Source organism: Triticum urartu, chromosome 7A (assembly GCF_056163025.1).
Source record: "Triticum urartu cultivar PI428250 chromosome 7A, HENAU_Tu73, whole genome shotgun sequence".
Classification (NCBI taxonomy): Eukaryota; Viridiplantae; Streptophyta; class Magnoliopsida; order Poales; family Poaceae; genus Triticum; species Triticum urartu.
Genome location: NC_141879.1, coordinates 584113316 through 584136048, shown reverse-complemented (window position 1 = coordinate 584136048; position 22733 = coordinate 584113316). Strand labels below are relative to the sequence as shown.

At 40.6% G+C, this 22733-nt stretch overlaps 1 pseudogene; it reads right to left on the bottom strand.

Moving 5' to 3' along the window:
- Window positions 1–6616: 6616 nt before the first annotated feature.
- Window positions 6617–22703, bottom strand: LOC125519101 (uncharacterized; annotated as a pseudogene).
- Between the last annotated feature and the right edge of the window lie 30 nt (window positions 22704–22733).

The following is a 22733-nucleotide window of genomic DNA, read 5'->3' as shown; positions in this document are numbered from 1 at the left end:
CAACAGATCGCACGCCTTCGTGCATTCAGCTCCTCCACGCAACGAACGTAAGAACGGGTTTACGTCAGGAGACACACGCATGCCACGACTCGACTTGGTCGCGCTCACGCCGGTCGCCGCCGTGTATAGTCATGGCTTATTGCCAACATCGGCGACTTGACCCGGCGGAGGCCGGCAATGGAGGTAAGCCAGCTTGAGGCGGTTTGCCGTAGAGACAGAAGCGGCCTGCCATGATGGAACAGCGCGAGGCGAGCGCATCTTCAGTACAGCAGCGACTCAGCGCTGTGGCGGCGATGGAAGGCCGGGTCAACGCGTGGTGGCGGGTTGAAGCGCAGTGCAGGCGTCGGCTGCGATGCAGCCAATTGGAAACAACACAGGAGGCGGACGGCCCGCAATAGAGGCCGGAGCCGGCGGAGGTGAATTGGAGAGGCGGCGATTCAATTCGACCATGATGGTGACTCGGCAACGGCGTCTTGAGACCACATCTGCGGAGGTGAGCAGCTGCTATAAGGCCGTGTGTCGGAGGTGGACAGTGAGGCGCGGCCAAGGAGGGCGGTGACGGCGGTTTGGCTTGAAGTCAGAGATCGGCGAACCACGGCGGTGACCCGGCCGGTACAGCGGCGCCGCGGCAGGCTACAGCGAGAGCGGCTTAGAGGCAAGCGCTGTAGTGGCGGCTCGTCGGCGATGAAAACAGGTTGGTGATGGCGACTCAGACAGGAGACGAGGCGTGACAGTCATTCGGACGGGAGACAAAGCACGATTCGGACGGAAAGGCAGAGTCCAGACTAGCCACGGGTCGTGGCCTTCTTCCCTTGCTAGATAGATTACTCCTCAAAATATCAGCTTTCATCAACCGTGCTCCAAGTACTCGGTGGACCACTTTATACGAACAGCCCCCACGAAGTTGTACTTACGAAACCACCTCGGGGTTTGACCCATGCCTGTCCACGCACTCGTTGATTGATCTGACGCGGCGCCCAGCGGCTGTAGAACAATTCCTGTTGGCCTCGTCGACCAGCGGTTGCAGAAGAGTTGATCTTAATATCAACGGATTACGTTGCTTCAGCGGCGCACAACAGAACTCCAAAACCCTAATTTGTCTTGAAGTAAAAAACTCATACTGCCAGCTCCAAAGTTAATAGCAATTCTGATCACCAAAGTGGGATTTCCCGGCTCTGCCGAAGACTATCTCATTCCGAGTTTTCTTCATCTGGCCAATTGCGAACTTCTCGAAACTCTAGAAAAAGATCCCTTCAAGAACTCAACACCACCGTGCGCTTGTCCCACGGTGAGCGCCAACTGTCGCCGAATTGTCACGGCAGATGTCCTCGTTGAAAGTACTTAGTCGTGAGGCCAACGCATCTATGTGATAGCTTGAAGGGGTTGGTCGGAATCAAGAGACGCGAGGTTTTACCCAGGTTCAGCCCCTCATGATGGAGGTAAAAGCCTACATCCTGCTTCATTGATATTGATGATGATAATCACAATTACAAGGGTGCTTTATCTCGAGAGCTATTGATTTGTATGTTTAAACCTAACTTATGAAACTTGTCCCTCTTGGGGTGCCCTGCCCCTCCTTATATATGTTGAAAGGGCGGCTTACATGACTAGTCATATTAGGATTAGGATTACTCTATTACAAGTGGAGTCCTAGTCTTGCTTCCTTTGAATATTCCTTATGCCTTTTATCTTGAGCTAGCCCACCATAACATAAGCCGTCCTTCTGGGCCTTGGGCCTTATTGGCCATCTGACCCGCCCGCCGGGTTACTAATGAGCTGCCAAGATCGGGCGGGTTATCTGTGAATCACCAAGCTCCGGGCGGGTCACCAGTGAGTCGCCACGCTCTAGCCGGGTTATACATCCGGCGGGTTACACCACGGGGTATATCCCCGACAGGTCCATAGTTATTAGCTAGATGACTTATTCTCTCTTTTTGATCTTCAATACAAAGTTCTCCTTGATGTTCTTGGAGATCTATTCGATATAATACTCTTTTGCGGTGTGTTTGCCGAGATCCGATGAATTATGGGTTTATGAACTTGATTATCTATGAATATTATTTGGTTCTTCTCTGAATTCTTATATGCATGATTTGATATCTTTGCAAGTCTCTCTGAGTTATCGGTTTAGTTTGGCCTACTAGATTGATCTTTCTTGCAATGGGAGAAGTGCTTAGCTTTGGGTTCAATCTTGTAGTGTTCTTTCCCAGTGACAGTAGGGGCAGCAAGGCACGTATTGTATTGTTGCCATCGAGTATAAAAAGATGGGGTTTATATCATATTGCTTGAGTTTATCCCTCTACATCATGTCATCTTGCTTAAAGCGTTACTCTGTTTTTATGAACTTAATACTCTAGATGCATGCTGGATAGCGGTCGATGTGTGGAGTAATAGTAGTAGATGCAGAATCGTTTTGGTCTACTTGACACGGACGTCATGCCTATGTTCATGATCATTGCCTTAGATATCTTCATAATTATGCACTTTTCTATCAATTGCTCGATAGTAATTTGTTCACCCACCGTAATCCATGCTATCATGAGAGAAGCCACTAGTGAAACCTATGCCCCCCGGGTCTCTTTCTTATTATATTGCATCTCTTTTATTATCGCATCTCGCTTACTATTTTGCAATCTTTATTTTCCAATCTATACAATAAAATACCAAAAATATTTATCTTATTATCTCTACCCGATCTCACTTTCGCAAGTGACCGTGAAGGGATTGGCAACCCCTTTATCACGTTGATTCTGAGGTTCTTGATTGTTTGTGCAGGTACTATGTGACTTGTGCGTTGTCTCCTACTGGATTGATACCTTGGTTCTCAAAAACAGAGGGAAATTCTTACACTACTTTGCTGCATCACCCTTTCCTCTTCAAGAGAAAACCAACACATGCTCAAGAGGTAGAAAGAAGGATTTCTGGCACCATTGCTGGGGAGATCTACGCCAAGTTAAGACATACCAAGTACCCATGATAAACTCTTCTCCCTCGCATTACATTATTTGCCATTTGCCACTCGTTTTCCTCTCCCCCACTTCACCTTCGCCGTTTTATTCTCTCTCTTCCGTTCGTCTCTTTTCTCTTGCTTCTTGTGTGCTTGTGTGTTGAATTGATTTTTTGTCGCGATGGCTCAAGATAATACTAAATTGTGTGACTTTTTCAATACCAACAACAATGATTTTATTAGCACTCCGATTGCACCTACTGCCGATGCTGAATCTGGTGAAATTAATACCGCTTTGTTGAATCTTGTTATGAAAGATCAATTTTCTAGCCTTCCTAGTGAAGATGCCGCTACCCATCTGAACAACTTTGTTGATTTGTGTGGTATGCAAAAGAAGATCGATGTGGATAATGGTATTGTTAAACTGAAGCTATTTCCGTTTTCGCTTAGAGATCGTGCTAAAACTTGGTTCTCTTCTTTGCCTAAAAATAGTATTGATTCATGGAATAAGTACAAAGATGATTTTATCTCTAAGTATTTTCCTCCCGCTAAGATTATCTCCCTTAGGAACGATATTATGAATTTTAAGCAACTTGATCATGAGCATGTTGCACAAGCTTGGGAGAGGATGAAATTAACGATACATAATTGCCCTACTCATGGTTTGAATTTGTGGATGATTATACAAAAAAAATATGCCGGATTGAATTTTGCTTCTAGAAATCTTTTAGATTCAGCCGCGGGAGGTACTTTTATGGAAATCACTTTAGGAGAAGCTACTAAACTCATATACAACATTATGATTAATTATTCTCAATGGCACACCGAAAGATCCACTAGTAAAAAAGTTCATGCAATTGAAGAGATTAATGTTTTAAGTGGAAAGATGGATGAACTTATGAAATTGTTTGCTAATAAAATTGTTTCTTCCGATCCTAATGATATGCCTTTGTCCACTTTGATTGGGAATAATAATGAATCTATGGATGTGAATTTTGTTGGTAGGAACAATTTTGGTAACAACGTGTATAGAGGAAACTTTAATTCTAGGCCGTTTCCTAGTAATTCCTCTAATAATTATGGTAATTCCTACAACAATTCTTATTGAAATTTTAATAAGATGCCCTCTCATTTTGAGATTAGTGTTAAAGAATTTATGAGCTCGCAAAAGAATTTCAATGCTTTGGTCGAAGAAAAATTGCTTAAGATTGACGAGTTGACTAGGAACGTGGATAGAATTTCTCTTGACGTTGATTCTTTGAAACTTATATCTATTCTACCTAAGAATGACATCAATGAGTCTCTCAAGACCATGAGAATTTTCATTGATGAGTGCAAAGAAAGAACCGCTATGATGCATGCTAAAAAAGATTGCTTTGTGAAAGCGTGTTCTTCTAGTTTTCATGATAATAATGATTAAGATTTAAAAGTGATTGATGTGTCTCCTATTAAATCTTTGTTTTCCAATATGAATCTTGATAAATATGGGACTGGAGATGAGTCGACTTTAGTTAAAAGGCGTCCCAATGATTCGGAGTTTTTAGATCTTGATGCAAAAAGTAATAAAAGTGGGATTAAACATGTCAAAACTTTACATAGCAATGAACCCACTATTTTGGATTTTAAGAAATTTAATTATGATAATTGCTCTTTGATAGACAGTATTTCCTTGTTGCAATCCGTGTTAAATTCTTCTCATGCTTATGATCAAAATAAAGCTTTTAGTAAACATATCGTTGATGCTTTAATGCAATCCTATGAAGAAAAGCTTGAATTAGAAGTTTCTATCACTAGAAAAATTTATGATGAGTTGGAACCTACTATTAAAATTAAGATTAAAGATTATGAATGCTATGCTTTATGTGATTTGGGTGCTAGTGTTTCCACGATCCCAAAAACTTTGTGTGATGTGCTAGGTTTCCGTGAATTTGATGATTGTTCTTTAAATTTGCATCTTGCGGATTCCACCATTAAGAAACCTATGGGAAGAGTTAATGATGTTCTTATTGTTACATATAGGAATTATGTGCCCATAGATTTCATTGTTCTTGATATAGATTGCAATCCTACATGTCCTATTATTCTTGGTAGATCTTTCCTTAAAACGATTGGTGCAATTATTGACATGAAAGAAGGAAATATTAGATTCCAATTTCCGTTAAGGAAAGGCATGGAACACTTTCCTAGGAAGAAAATTAAATTACCTTATGAATCTATTATGAGAGCCACTTATGGATTGCATACCAAAGATGACAATACCTAGATCTATTCTTGCTTTTATGCCTAGCTAGGGGCGTTAAACGATAGCGCTTGTTGGGAGGCAACCCAATTTTATTTTTGTTCTTTACTTTTTGTTCCTGTTTAGTAGTAAATAATTTTATCTAGCCTCTTTCATGTTTGTGTTTTTATGTTTTAATTAGTGTTTGTGCCAAGTAAAGCCTTTAGGATTTTCTTGGGTGATTGTTGTTTGATCTTGCTAATAAAAACAGAAAGTATGCGCTTACGAAAATAATTTTCATTTTTTACCAGAGAGCGATAAATTACCAAATCCAACTGCAGTAGATTAGTATACAAATTGTCCTGGTCATCCTAATGTTTCAGAATTTTTGGAGTTACATAAGTATTCGAGACATCCAGATTGCTACAGACTGTTTTGTTTTTGACAGATTCTGTTTTTCGCGTGTTGGTTGCTTATTTTAATGCATCTATGGCTAGTATCGGGGGGTATGAAACATAGAGAAGTTGGAATACAGTAGGTTTAACACCAATATAAATAAAGAATGAGTTAATTACAGTACCTTAAAGTGGTGGTTTATTTTCTTATACTACCGAAGCTCACGAGATTTTATGTTGAGTTTTGTGTTGTGAAGTTTTCAAGTGAAAACCAATGCATGCTCAAGAGGTAGCAATACTCTAGATGCACGCTGGAGTCGGTCGATGTGCGGAGTAATAGTAGTACATGCAGGCAGGAGTCGGTCTACTTGACACAGAGGTGATGCTTATATTTCATAATCATTGCCTTAGATATCGTCATAACTTTGCGCTTTTCTATCAATTGCTCAACAGTAATTTGTCAACCCACCGTATTATTTGCTATCTTGAGAGAACCCTCTAGTGAAACCTATGCCCCTCGGGTCTATTTTCCATCATATAAGTTTCTGATCTACTATTTTGCAATCTTTTACTTTCCGATCTATAAACCAAAAAACCCAAAAATATTTACTCCATCTTTTGTTTAGTTTTATCTATCTCTGTCAGATCTCACTTTTGCAAGTGACCGTGAAGGGATTAACAACCCCATTATCGTGTTGGGTGCAAGTGTTCAATTATTTGTGCAGGTATTAGGTGATTTGTGCGTTGTCTCCTACTAGATTGATACCTTGGTTCTCTAACTAAGGGAAATACTTATCTCTACTTTGCTGCATCACCCTTTCCTCTTTAAGGGAAAAACCAACTAAAGCTCAAGAAGTAGCACCTATCAATTATGAATTTCCAAGATCAATACCACTAGAATTTTTTTACAAAGGTGGATTTTATTGGGTCAAAATGAAGCATTAAGGGAATACAAGTACAATGAGCACACACCCAGTATTTGCATAGCTAGGATGCACACAACCAATAATACCAGTAGAAATTTACAAGATGAGTACCACTGTCATTGAAGCACAACTAGCATTTCACAAGATAAATACCTATCATCCAATCATAACTATCAATTTACAAGATCAATACTATCTATACATACTAATAAGGGAGGTGATATTCTTGGTTTGATCCATCATCATATTTTACAAAAGAAGTACATACTTTCATCTGCCATCCGATTTTTCGTCCATCCGGCTATAGGTCAGATTACCTGGATGTATTGACGTGTCCCCTTACCGCTAACATGTTATTGCATATCATTTATTTCTTAGTTACCTAGATCTTTGCACAGTAGTTCCTCTCAATATTGTAATGCTCGTTAACATATGAAACGTGGCCCGCTCCCCTCATCATGTTCTTGCCGTTTCAATATTCAGGCGTGGAATGTAGCATGTTAAACATTAAATAAAGGTCAGTTATAAGTAACATGTACCACATTACCAATACATCATTCTAGAAACTGAACGACACTTATGGAGTGCAATTCCTATGCTTGATTTTTTTCTATTCCCTTGCCTCTAGCAGTGAATCAACATTAAAACAATCATACTTTTCTTCTGTTTCTGTCACATAAATCTAGCCCTTATGTATGTCCTTAAATTTTCACTTGACTTGAATTTTGAAATAATTCTGAATGACACTATAACTTCATTTATCCACTCTCATTATTGTCATGACCCCCCCCCCCCCAAAAAAAACATGTGAACCACCACACTTACCTTCTCCATGCTTTAGGCATGCCCATTTGAAGTTTGTAAAACATGGAAGGATTACATGTTTAGAATTGGATGCCACCTAAAACCACATATCTTCTTATCATTTAGGCAAACTGAAAACATAGAACCACTTGGTAAACTCAAAGTATATACACCTTGTCTCCTTGTTATCTATAGCTCTAGCCATGACTCATATCTTGTACGGCTTTTGTACTCATTCACATTATCCCATTATCGTGGGTATCGTCTCACTCCATTTGCCATCCTATTATCATCGTGCTAGTCCTTGAACATTGAAGCAATTCTACCTCTCTTTTAGCCTCTTTTGCACATCCATTTACTTATATACCATAAGAAGAGAAAGTGTCAAATGTAAAATTTTAAAGGTCAAGTACAAATAGGAATTTGTTGCATATAATAGAAATGTGTCTACCTGTGAGAGACCAGTAGGAGTGAAAACACATAGAGGAACGGATATAAAGTGTCTCAATAATTCGAAAGGGGTGCATTTTCCCTATGGAGGAGGACATCTCATTACCAACTATGTGCTTTCTAATATGATTATTTACGTGATGTATTTCTTTAAAGTGCCAAAATGGAGTTAAAAGTATTTCTATGGTTGCTTCTTTATGATAGGCTTAATACGCTAAATACACAAAAGCGGAGAAAATTTAATGTCACTAACAACTATGCTTACATCCCATGTAATGTTGTTGAAGATACCACTGAGAACCTCATTTTCCATTGCCCCTTTAGCATTTCTTCTCGGATACGCCTTTCCAGTGGTCTCTGAATGCCTCATGAATTGCTTCGGCAATGTGCTAAAGTGTCGTTTAGTAAATCATAATATTTGTTATAATATATTGGAACATTTCGAAGGAGCTCATTAATTTCATTTTCAAAGGTATTAGGCCTTCGAGATTGGCATGGAGAGAAATCCCCAAATATGTATTATCCATAAATAGTTATTCAAACTTCTTACCAACACTACAAGAAATATGTCAACTAGTGACCTTCTATCAGTGACCCTGGAAGAATTGGTCATAGATCTATGACCATTTGAGACCAATTGGTCAAAAGCTGTTCGGGGGGCTCCAAACCCTAAATCATCGCGACCATTTTGGTCAAAAAGGTCGTAATTTCCTTACACGAAATGGTCATAAAGCAGACAGCGCTAGTCCGCTGCCTTATTTCTAGTTTTTAACGACCAATATAGATGGTCATAACCTTGTAAATTGTGGTGAGTTGCTATGACTAGGCGCCACCTCATCAGTTTTGCCTATGTGTCATGTCCATGTGGCAATTTTTGCCCTAGGCTGTGAAGCAACCTATATTTATTTTATTCCAAAAATTCCCAAAAAATTCTCATAAATTTTTTGGATCATATCTTCATCAAATATGTCAAAAACCTTCCTTGCTTAGTTCAAAAATATTTCAACAATATTCATTTTCCTATTCTGTTCAGAGCAGCACTTTGTGCAGGAAGTAGCACTTTGGCATGTCCAAATACTATCCATTTTCTACAGTGCTTTCCTATGCCCAAATAACCATCCTCCACCAAATGCCAGCTCAATACATTCATTATTTTGAGCCCAGCTTTAACATTCGTATCTATGTCCAGTGTGGTACTTTGCAAAGCAAGTACCACCTAGGCTCCTCCTTTTGAGCTGAAATTTTTTGAAGACGGTCTTCTTAGTAACTGATCATCCTCAGCCAAAACTCACGCCCATTAGCCATGTACATTTCCCGTACCGCTAACCAAACACTTGGCTGCTAATTCATGTTTGAGCATCGATCGGTCTCCTCGTGAGAATCTTATGTTGTAATTTTCTTCCTAGCACCTACCTGGGGAGTGCCCAACCAACTAGACATGCCTAGGCCGCCCAAAACACATGGCAACGCCACGTTCACGCGGTGACCACGTGGCGGGCATGCGAGTTTACGCGCTCTAGAGTTGGGGCCCTCGGCCACCGCCCAAACCTCGACATATCGCCACCAAACCATGTATTTATGATTAAATAGGTACTTATGTAACTAGAAATAATTTTTGGAAAAAATAAATAGCAAACTATGAGGTAGCTGCAGTTCAAATTTGACCCGCTTCCAACTGAATCGGTGGAATTTTGTCTTTTTGACTAGAGGTGGATCAAAACTTTTTACACCCAACAATTTTGTCAATTGTGCATTAAATATGTCCTAGTATTTTAGAAAATTGTTTTGGTCCAATTTGGCAACAATTATTTGGGAGGTCCTTCACAAAAAAACCTCCTTTTGGGCACTCGAAAAATGGAAAATGGTATTTTCGTCCAAAGAAAATGAAAACTTCCTTAGGCAACATTGTTTGCCATTCTAATATGCACCCTTGTGCATAATATGAGATCATTTGAACAAACTATGCCATGAATGTGGCCATAAGATTGATCATTTGGCTTGAAAGGCATTGATCTCTAACGTGATAGCTCGTTTCTGAAAACATTTTTTTAAAATAATCGCCGTATTACAAGTTTATTAATTTCCCTGGAAACTTGGTCACATGTAATGACACAATGCGAAGGTTCCCCAATTTTTTGATTGTTTTGAATTTTTTTATGCCCGTTTCAAAATGCGGTCAAAAGGGCGGGAATGACCATTCCTAGCTAGTGGTTGAATCTTGCAAAACTTTTGATGTTTCTCAGATTAAATAGATACTTATGTACCTAGAAATGATTTTTGGAAAAAATAAAGAGCAAACTATGAGGCAGCTACAGTTCAAATTTGACCCCCTTCCTACTAAATCGGCGGAAATTTATCTTTTTCACCAGAGGTGGATCAAAAAATTTTACACCCAATCATTTGGTCAATTATGCATTAAATATGGCTTAGTATTTTTTAAAATTGATTTTGTCCAATTTTGCATCAAATATATGGTAGGCCCTTCACAAAAAAACTCATTTCGGGCACTCGGAAAATGGAAAATGAATTTTCCGTGCAAAGAAAATGAAAACTCCCTTAGGCAACATTGTTTGGAATTCCAAGATGCACCCTTGTGCACAATATGAGATCATTTGAACAAACTATGCCATGAGTGTGGCCATAAGATTGATCATTTGGCTTGAAAACCCTGAATCTTCACGCGTGATAGCTCAATTCTGAGAACACTTTTTTAAAATAATTGCCGTATTACAAGTTTATTATTTTTCCTGGAAACTTGGTCACATATAATGACACAATGCGAAGGTTTCCCATTTTTTTGATTGTTTTGAATTTTTTATGCCCGTTTCAAAATGCGGTCAAAACGGCGGGAATGACTGTTCCTAGCTAGTGGTTGAATCTTGCAAAACTTTTGATGTTTCTCTTATTAAATAGATACTTATGTAACTAGAAATGATTTTTGGAAAAAATAAAGAGCAAACTATGAGGCAGCTACAGTTCAAATTTGACCCGCTTCCTACTAAATCGGCGAAAATTTGTCTTTTTCACCAGAGGTGGATCAAAAATTTTTACACCCAACCATTTGGTCAATTGTGCATTAAATATGGCCTAGTATTTTAGAAAATTTATTTGGTCCAATTTTGCAACAACTATATGGTAGGTCCTTCACAAAAAAACTCATTTCGTGCACTCGGAAAATGGAAAATGAATTTTCCGTGCAAAGAAAATGAAAACTCCCTTAGGCAACATTGTTTGGAATTCCAAGATGCACCCTTGTGCACAATATGAGATCATTTGAACAAACTATGTCATGAATGTGGCCATAAGATTGATCATTTGGCTTGAAAACCCTGAATCTTAACGCGTGATAGCTCATTTCTGAGAACACTTTTTTAAATTAATTGCCGTATTACAAGTTTATTATTTTTCCTGGAAACTTGGTCACATATAATGACACAATGTGAAGGTTTCCCAATTTTTTGATTTTTTTGAATTTTTTATGCCCGTTTCAAAATGCGGTCAAAACGGTGGGAATGCCCATTCCTAGCTAGTGGTTGAATCTTGCAAAACTTTTGATGTTTCTCTGATTAAATAGATACTTATGTACCTAGAAATGATTTTTGGAAAAAAAAATAAAGAGCAAATTATGAGGCAGCTCCAGTTCAAATTTGACCCGCTTCCTACTGAATCGGCAGAAATTTGTCTTTTTCACCAGAGGTGGATCAAAATTTTTGGCACCCAACCATTTGGTCAATTGTCCATTAAATATGGCCTAGTATTTTGGAAAATTGATTTGGTCCAATTTTGCAACAAATATATGGTAGGTCCTTCACAAAAAAACTCATTTCGGGCACTCGGAAAATGGAAAATGAATTTTCCGTGCAAAGAAAATGGAAACTCCCTTAGGCAACATCGTTTGGAATTCCAAGATGCACCCGTGTGCACAATATGAGATCATTTGAACAAACTATGCCATGAATGTGGCCATAAGATTGATCATTTGGCTTGAAAACCCTGAATCTTCACGCGTGATAGCTCATTTCTGAGAACACTTTTTTAAAATAATTGCTTTATTACAAGTTTATTACTTTTCCTGGAAACTTGGTCACATATAATGACACAATGCGAAGGTTTCCCATTTTTTTGATTGTTTTGAATTTTTTATGCCCGTTTCAAAATGCGGTCAAAACGACGGGAATGACCGTTCCTAGCTAGTGGTTGAATCTTGCAAAACTTTTGATGTTTCTCTAATTAAATAGATACTTATGTACCTAGAAATGATTTTTGGAAAAAATAAAGAGCAAACTATGAGGGAGCTACAGTTCAAATTTGACCCGCTTCCTACTAAATCGGCGGAAATTTGTCTTTTTCACCAGAGGTGGATCAAAATTTTTGACACCCAACCATTTGGTCAATTGTGCATTAAATATGGCCTAGTATTTTGGAAAATTGATTTGGTCCAATTTTGCAACAAATATATGGTAGGTCCTTCACAAAAAAAACTCATTTCGGGCACTCGGAAAATGGAAAATGAATTTTCCGTGCAAAGAAAATGAAAACTCCCTTAGGCAACATTGTTTGGAATTCCAAGATGCACCCTTGTGCACAATATGAGATCAATTGAACAAACTATGCCATGAATGTGGCCATAAGATTGTTCATTTGGCTTGAAAATGCTAAATCTTCACGCGCGATAGCTCATTTCTGAGACCACTTTTTAAAAATAATTGTTGTATTACAAGTTTATTATTTTTCCTGGAAACTTGGTCACATATAATGACACAATGCGAAGGTTTCCCATTTTTTTGTTTTTTTGAATATTTATGCCCGTTTCAAAATGCGGTCAAAACGGCGGGAATGACTGTTCCTAGCTAGTGGTTGAATCTTGCAAAACTTTTGATATTTCTCTGATTAAATAGATACTTATGTAGCTAGAAATGATTTTTGGAAAAAATAAAGAGCAAACTATGAGGCAGCTCCAGTTCAAATTTGACCCGCTTCTTGCTGAATTGGCAGAAATTTGTCTTTTTCACCAGAGGTGGATCAAAATTTTTGACACCCAACCATTTGGTTAATTGTGCATTAAATATAGCCTAGTATTTTAGAAAACTGATTTGGTCCAATTTTGCAACAAATATATGGTAGGTATTTTACAAAAAACTCATTTTAGACGCTTGAAAAATGGAAAATGATTTAAAAAACTCATTTGTCCTAACTCTTTTAAAAGATATTTGTCTTATTTCGATTTGTCATTATTCCTGAAAACTAAGGTCAAATTTGATGATACATGAGAAGGTATTCTATTTATATTTTTATTTTTCATGTCATAAAATAGCCAATATGATTTAGCACCATATTATTATGACCAATTTAGATGGTCAAAATGTGGTATTCTGATTGGTTCAGGAGCATCTCACGCGGATCGTGCCTAATCACCATCGGATGCTCTTGGATCCAATGGCCCGCCTGTCTCACCCATGTCGCACAACCCACAACGCGCACTCCTCACACACACCCAACCACCGCCCCTCTCTCTCACGCGCGAACCCCACCCAACCCTCGTGCCCTCCTCTCTCTCTCTCTCTTGAACCTAGCGCTCCACTCCTCCCTGGCCGCCGCCACCTCCGGCGCCCTCTGTCCGGCGAGATCCACGCCTCCTCCTCCTCCTCTCTGGATCGATCCGCAACCGCTTCCAACCCAGCCGTCGCCGCAGACCTCCCCCAATCCCGGCCTCCTCCATGCCGATTCGAGCAACACTCCCCACTTCCAGACCAAACCCTAGCCTAAGACCCCTTCCTCCTCGATGGCCAACCCCTCCATGGCGGCCGATGGCGGGGTGCCGTTGGCGGAGGGGGTCCATGTCGTTGGGGTCCAGATCCGCAACCGCTTCCGCGTGGCGCCCGTCGACCGCGTGGCTGCGGCCCTGGAGACGCGATGGTAGCATCTGCCCTGGCAGCGTTGGCCAACGAGAAACCGCGAGATCCTCGACGCTGTGGGTAGCACCGCAGCGGCGCTAAGCACCACCGATGTCGATGGGGTCGTTCGAGCAGCTCGCGGCCGTCGCCAAGCAGCAGCAGCCCGCGATGGCAGCAGGGGACTTCTCACGCGCCTGCTCCAACGTATCCGTCCTCTTCTGCTGCCTTGGCATCACCTTCAAGTTTGCAGAGATGGACTACGTAGCCAAGGCAAGCGGCCACTCCTCCGCCCCCCTCTCCTCCCCCGCTACCTGCTCTGCTGTTCGGTATGCTACTTCATTGTGCTTGTACTGTATGTGGTAAAATTTCTGGTGATTCCTTCCTGGGACATTGGTTTAGTTGTGTGAAGCTGAGAGGTTTGGGATGAAATGACCCCAAAATTCTCAACCGGATCGAGTTGGTGAGTTCTGTTTGAGTTTACTTTTGATTGATATACGCTGCATAGCTGCGTGCCATCCACGTGGGAAGGTAATTGTGTTGATCCACTTTAGTTTGAGGCTAGGAGGTTTGGGTGAAATGATCTGTTGAATTCCGAACTGGATCAAGCAGCAATAATTGGTTGTTTCATCAGGATCGGACTGTCTAATTCTCCTACTGTGTGTCAAAAGTAGAATGGCAATCTCTATTATCCAGTATGACCTTATAATAGTTTGGAATGATCTGTTTTGATTTACGAACACTTACTAGACGTAGTAGTCAGTGCTTAGCTATGTATGGTGGTCGTTGCTTCATTGAATTGCTTGGCGTTGCTGTAGCCCTAGTAGCCAGTGCTACTGTTTCCACAATCGATGCTTACGGCCACTGCACACAGTCTATTTTAATCCTTAGCATCCACTTCATATGCTTCTAGTACTGATATTTTTCTCTGAATTCATATTTTTTTGCAGAGAAGCTGCAACCTACAGAACGCAAGAAAGGGATGATGTGTGTTGTGTCCTTGCCATTTCTGGACATCAAGGTTGGACAGACCTACCAGATGTCCTGCTTCATTCGATTGTTGCTCTGTTGGGCTCCTTCTCTAACCTTCTTGCCTTCGCGGTCTGCAGGTTCTTGTCATCGTCCTGTGTGAGCTGCCAACAGCTCATCCATCCCACCAACCCCGATAATTTTTGTATATGCTTGCTATGGGTTTCCATTTTTATATATGCTTGCTATGGGTTTCCATTCAAAGCTATAAGGTCGTTAACTGCTATCTTATTCAGTTTTTTCTTCCCTGTATCTGTCAAGCTTAGTCATGTTTACACACAGCTTCAGTAAATGGCATTGTATATGTTTTTCTCAGTAAATGCAAGACATTGTATTCAACACTAATCCCCTAAGTATGCCATGAGCATGTGAATAGATCAATCCTGTTGTCTTTGTGCTTAGTGCTTACTACCTAGGTGTTCTCAATTTACAAAGGGTTTTGGGAGTACTTTCCTGTTGCAAATGCATGGGCCTGTTGTTAGATGCATGAGTCTGACACACCAGTGATTTCTAACTTAGACACTTGTATTTATGCAACTTTACCAACAATTTTGTTTGCAACGGCATTATGCACATGAGGCAGGACTATACAAGTGAATTGTCACAGTAAGGTCCTTCCATGGATTTCATGTGGCTCCTTGAGTTGTAAGATGCAGCTCCAACATTGAATATATTTTGAATGTTTCCAAAGATACTCTCTGTTACATTTACTTCAATATATACATGCATGTTACTGAGAGAAGTTGGCTGCAGGAATCAGTACACATATATACTGGAATATTAGTTTTTTTAATGGGAGGAATATAGTGTATTAGATGATGTAAATTTGTTTGGGTTCAGACCTATGCTTCCTCCACTATTTTGTAGAGTTGGCTAATTTTAGATACTGCATGATAACCTTTAAGGCTGTGGCCAATTTTAGATTCTGCATAATAATCTTTGTACTGCATAATAAAAAATTGCAGTACCGAAGATGAATGGTTGATTAGTTTTAGCTTCAAGCCATTTTAGTATATTCTTTGTACTTGTGGCTGTGGCTATAACTAGTTTGCTATAGTTCATCCGTGATGTCCGGTAGCTATGAGATCTGAGGGATGCCGACCATTCGAGCCACGTAACTTATTCAGCTTTCACTCTACAATCTTGCTAATTTAAAGTCAGTGGGGGGCTTTCCCCCACTGTCCACAGTTCCTAAAAAACTTATTCATCTTTGGACATCCTCATTTGCTATGCTAGGTATAGTGTAAACTCTCTTATGAATTTGATTTGTACCAGTTTGACTTTCCTAAGTTTCTTTTCTTGTTAGCAGAGCTTACACTATCTTTCTATAGGCGCCGCCGGATTCGAGGGTGGAGCCCGAGCCTCCACTAGAGCATGGATCAGCCGTGTAGGAGGTGGAGCTCCGCATGGATCATGACTTGGTCGTCGTGGGGGCCTGGACCATCAAGCTCGCGGGCGAGATGGACGGCCTCGGCAACAGAGGCACGCGTGAGATCTTGGGGTTGACCAATCCACGGGGCGCCAGATCTTCTCTCGGGGTCGCTTGCTGTAGTCATACTGTCGCTGGATCTCCTCCCCCCTCTCTCTATGTTTTTCTGTCAATAGCTAGTAGCATACATTGGAGCTGGCTGTACCTGGAACTTAATCTGCATTTATTCAACTAGATCAAGTACAAGTACATTAGTTCGTAATCTGCTTTTAATACATCTCCTAGTCATAAATTTCCTGAAGTAGTGCATGTATATATTTAGGTGCTGCAATTAGAAAATGGATGTGATTTCTAACTTGATTGTTGTAGGCTACAAGATATATCTCTGTTGGTTCATCTTGCTGTAGAATATGCCCCTATTCATTCATTTATGTGTATTGCTATTTACCTCTGGTGACATGTGTGAAGCACTCATCTACAAACTTGCTTGTTATACTCATGTTCCTGATGATATTGGTGTACACTCAATCTAGTTATTTCTTCTTGTTCTACTACTAGTTGTTGTGTACTAGTAGTGCTGTAGTTTCTGTGTAGTAAAACAGAAATATTAATGCTCAAATATGATGATGTGGCCTGCAGCGCACTTGCTTCGACGTCGACCCGTCCATCGTCATCGCCTTCGAGGACGACGAGGACACGGCAGGCGCCGTCGGCCTCGGCGGCGGCTTCCACCACTACCACATCATCGTCACCTACCAGTTCCACGACGACGTCTGGGCCGTTGAGTCCTTCTGCAGCGGTTGCCGCTGTTCCTTCCACAGTTTGGGCGGGACTCGTCGGATCGGCCTCCTCGTTTCCTATTTTAGGTAGTACATCCTTCTTGCTCGAATCTACTATTTGATCTGCCTGCACATCTCCCACTCTGGCGCAGAATTGATGGGTTCTTCCTGGATTCTAGAAAGCTGCAAAAAATTGAATTTTCTAGGGGCACTCTCAGCCTACTTGCCACAATTTCTGCTTGTCCATTTGGCTCTCGCATTAATTACTAGGCCAAGATTTTAGTTTGCTGTCATCCTCGAGTCTAAGATCCCCATGCCCATTTATATGTTCTCTGGTGAATTATTTCTATGCTATGTGTCAAAATTTGAATTATATCTAAAGTCTACAGCTCAATTTTCCTGGAGGCCACATTATCCTTACTTTAATGGTCAACTTGTTCAGAGTAGAGTTCAATCCTGTAGACCACATGATACTATTGTGATAATGGAGAGTTGGTGTCCATTTCTCCGTGGAGATTTGAGTTTTCTCTTTTCGTTTATTCTGTGTGGTGTTAGTCCGATGGTTTATTGCTAGATGGCTGTATGGATAACTCAACTTTGTTTATTCTACGAGGGCTTGCTTGGTACCAATTGTTATGTGCTTCATTGTGCAGTGCTGATTTTGCAGCACTGATACGAACTTACAACAGTATTACACTGTAGTGTTTTCTGCATGTTGTCGTATCACTAGTTCCATGCTGCCTTCACATTTGACTCTATTAGTTGTTTTTGTTTTTATCCTTGATTAGTATCAATTGTTGTATTGTAGACTTAAATTGTGGTGGTTCCTCTTTTACAGAAGCTCAAGTGTGAAGTTGTGAAGTGTGAAGCAAGTGTGAAGCCATGAAGTGTGAAGCCAAGTGTGAAGCCGTGAAGTCCAACTCATTGTAGCATATATGTGTTGTAAAGATTGTAATAGATTTATTTAGTGGTATATTTGATGAATTTTATGCGTTCTTTGTTCTATTTGAAATATTGATTATGTATGTGATTTGAAAACTTGTGGAATGGAAACTTGTCCAGTGAGGCCACTTATGAAAACAACTTGTCAAATTTGTGCATTTCTAACATGTGGGACCAATTTGAGAGATGAACATGACAGGTTGGACCCATCTGACTAGTGGGACCAGCTTGAATATATAATAGTTGAAAATAGAAAATCAAAATAGAAAATCAAAATAGAAAATCACTAGACTAAAAGGCCATGGCCCAAAAATAAAAAGGCTGCAATGTTGGGCTTGGTCCATGAAGCTGACAAAAAAATCATAGGGAAAAAATATAAATGGGCTAAATTAATGGGCTTGGCCCATATAAACACCGAATTGGACCGGGCTGATTCTTGTGCCACATCAGATTGCCACGTCGGATGCCTACGTGGCCTGGGGAGGCTGCTAGTGACCAAAACAAAACAGTAGGAATATTTTGGTCGTAAACGTCTACGACCTTTGCACAGAGAAGGTCGTTAATTTCAGTTTACGACTGCCAGCTTTTGACCATCTGTTTTTGGTCACAAAAAGGTCACAAATGGAAAATAATGACCATTCAGTGACCAATAGTCAAGGTCACAAGTTGACATATTTCTTGTAGTGCAAGGATGAGGTATGTCATGATATATTTAGTACTATATAGATGGGCTCTAAGATTCTATCCTAGGTCTAGAGGAAACCTGAGGACTCCCACTTTTTGGTTGTTTTTGTGAAGCGAAGATGACTTATTCTCTAGTCCGAAACTATCACTGTCAAGGATTACTCACATGTTAGGTTTTGGGAGGACTCGTGGTTGGGAAATGCCCCCACTTGGCATCCAATACCTACGTGTTTTTGATATAGAACCTCTTAGTCATGTCATAATAGAAGAGGTGATTTTTAAGGAGTTCTTTACCTAACATGGATGAAGGTGTAGTCATCGTTTCGGTCCTCCATTTCTTGAAGTTTTTCTTATTTTTGAGTCAAACAATGTGATGTGCTTTCACTTTCCTAGAACCATGGTAGATTTCTATAGGTTGTGCGCATCTAGCTATGCAGAAACCAGGACTGAACTCTTCATGGTTGTATCACTTGATGCGTCGTCAAGGGTCAACACAAACTATCATAAAAAAGGTATGTCAGAAAAATTATGCATGTTTACACAAAGAGTAGGTGCAACATATAAGTTGGAACCGGCTAAATCACGGAGATCAAACAAACAGACCATTGAAGAGATCCATAATAACAATTGCAATGACTAAATGAAATATGCTTGCGCTCAAAGAGCAGAACCAAGATTACATGTCTCTTATTATTAATGGTATTACATGTATCCTCTCCTTGCTTACATTGGGAGGAAAGGACTTGAAGAAGACGCTTCAGGATCAGCGCCACCGAACTGCCAACTGAACCCCACCTCAAACGACCTCTTCAGGTGAATATCACCACTAGGGAAGACGGTGCTTGTGCTGGTGTCATTACGGCCACTAGAATTGTAGCCACTATAGACCAGGGCCTTGAGGTCTCCTCCATACCTCATCATGTCAAGTGAATCCTCTTGTTGCTGTGTCGGAGCCTTAAACATCGTGGGAGGCCCCATGTCCATGCCACTAGTGACATAGGGAGCTGGTGATGCTGTCGAATACATCATCGAAGACCCCATGTCCATGTTGTGAGTGATGTATGGAGCTAGTGGTGGTGCCTGATAAGTCGACGGAGACTCCATGTGCATGTAGTTGGTGACGTATGGAGCTGGCGGTGGTGCATGATACATTGCTGGAGACCCCATGTCCTTGGTGTTGGTGACGTATGGCTCCTGGGGCTGGAAGACAGGTGGTTGGCCACTAATTTTTGTGATGCTTTCCCCTATGCTCTGGAGGATCACCTCTAGCTTTCGGCCAACATTGGTGAGATCCTCGATGTTGAGGCCATCAAGGTTCGAGAGGTTGCTTTCTGAGCATGGCCTTGTGCAGGAGGATTCTGGTCTCGTTGTCTTCACAGACGCCTTGGAGCTTGTAGCCCTTGGCCTGGTGCTTGTCAAAATGTTGGTTGAGAAAGCTTGCATGATTCACCGTATTCTTGAAGTTCCCCTCTGGCATATTCTTATAGCGTTTCAGGACAGGCACCGCCTCGGCGGGGGACGGGAACACCTGTGGTACCGCCTCGCCCTTGCCATATACTAGCACACATGCCTTGGCGTTACACATGATGGCCAACTCCTTCGCCTTCTTCAGTAGGCCCTCACGCCGCTTCCTTGAAGAGGCATACTAGTGACATATTGTTTGTCTATGTATTCACACATGTATAATGTCTCTGGTTAATACAATTCTAGCATGAATAATAAACATTTACCATGATATAAGGAAATAAATAATAACTTTATTATTGCCTCTAGGGCATATTTCCTTCAGTCTCCCACTTGCACTAGAGTCAATAATCTAGTTCACATCGCCATGTGATTTAACATCAATAGTTCACATCACCATGTGATTAACACCCATAGTTCACATCGTCATGTGACCAACACCCAAAGGGTTTACTAGAGTCAATAATCTAGTTCACATCGCTATGTGATTAATACCCAAAGAGTACTAAGGTGTGATCATGTTTTGCTTGTGAGGGAAGTTTAGTCAACGGGTCTGCCACATTCAGATCCGTATGTATTTTGCAAATTTCTATGTCAACAATGATCTGCACAGAGCTACTCTAGCTAATTGCTCCCACTTTCAATATGTATCCAGATTGAGACTTTGAGTCATCTGGATCAGTGTCAAAACTTGCATCGACGTAACCCTTTACGACGAACCTTTTGTCACCTCCATAATCGAGAAACATATCCTTATTCCACTAAGGATAATTTTGACCAATGTCCAGTGATCTACTCCTAGATCACTATTGTACTCCCTTGCCAAACTCAGGGCAGGGTAAGCAATAGGTCTGGTACACAGCATGACATACTTTATAGAACCTATGGCTGAGGCATAGGGAATGACTTTCATTCTCTCTCTATTTTCTGCTGTGGTCGGGTTTTGAGTCTTACTCAACTTCACACTTTGTAACACAGGCAAGAACTCCTTCTTTGACTGTTCCATTTTGAACTACTTCAAAATCTTGTCAAGGTATGTACTCATTGAAAAACTTATCAAGCGTCTTGATCTATCTCTATAGATCTTGATGCTCAATATGTAAGCAACTTCACGGAGGTCTTTCTTTGAAAAACTCCTTTCAAACACTCCTTTATGCTTTGCAGAATAATTCTACATTATCTCCGATCAACAATATGTCATTCACATATACTTATCAGAAATGTTGTAGTGCTCCCACTCACTTTCTTGTAAATACAGGCTTCACCGCAAGTCTGTATAAAACTATATGCTTTGATCAACTTATCAAAGTGTATATTCCAACTCCGAGATGCTTGCACCAGTCCATAGATGGATCACTGGAGCTTGCATATTTTCTTAGCACCTTTAGGATTGACAAAACCTTCTGGTTGCATCATATACAACTCTTCTTTAATAAATCCATTAAGGAAAGCAGTTTTGTTTATCCATTTGCCAGATTTCATAAAATGCGGCAATTTCTAACATGATTCGGATAGACTTAAGCATGGATACGAGTGAGAAACTCTCATCGTAGTCAATACCTTGAACTTATCGAAAACCTTTTGCGACAATTCTAGCTTTGTAGATAGTAACACTACTATCAGCGTCCATCTTCCTCTTGAAGATCCATTTAATCTCAATGGCTCTCTGATCATTGGGCAAGTCAATCAAAGTCCATACTTTGTTCTCATACATGGATCTCATCTCAGATTTCATGGCCTCAAGCCATTTCACGGAATCTAGGCTCATCATCGCTTCCTCATAGTTCGTAGGTTCATCATGGTTAAGTAACATGACCTCCAGAACAGGATTACCGTACCACTCTGGTGCAGATCTCACTCTGGTTTACCTATGAGGTTCGGCAGTAACTTGATCTGAAGTTACATGATCATCATCATTAGCTTCCTCACTAATTGGTGTAGTAGTCATAGAAATAGATTTCTGTGATGAACTACTTTCCAATAAGGGAGCAGGTACAGTTACCTCATCAAGTTCTACTTTCCTCCCACTCACTTCTTTCGAGAGAAACTCCTTCTCTAGAAAGGATCCATTCTCAGCAATGAATATCTTGCCTTCGGATCTGTGATAGAAGGTGTACCCAACAGTTTCTTTTGGGTATCCTATGAAGATTTACTTCTCCAATTTGGGTTCAAGCTTATCATGTTGAAACTTTTTCACATAAGCATCGCAGTCCCAAACTTTAAGAAACGACAGCTTAGGGTTCTCGCCAAACCACAGCTCATACGGTGTCGCCTCAACGGATTTAGATGGTGCCCTTTTTTAATGTGAATGCAGCTGTCTCTAATGCATAACCCCAAAACTATAGTGATTAATCGGTAAGAAACATCATAGATTGCACTATATCCAATAATAAGACGGTTATGACGTTCGGACACACCATTATGCTGTGGTGTTCCAGGTGACATGATTTTGTGAAACTATTCCACATTGTTTTAATTGAAGACCAAACTCGTAACTCAAATATTTGTCTCTGCGATTAGATCGTAGAAACTTTATTTTCTTGTCACGATGATTTTCCACTTCACTCTAAATTTCTTTGAACTTTTCAAATGTTTCAGACTTTTGTTTCATCAAGTAGATAACCCATATCTGCTCAAATCATCTGTGAAGGTCAGAAAATAACGATACCCGCCGCGAGCCTCAACACTCATCGGACTGCATACATCAGTATATATTATTTCCAATATGTCAGTTGCCCGCTCCATTGTTCCAGAGAACAGAGTCTTAGTCATCTT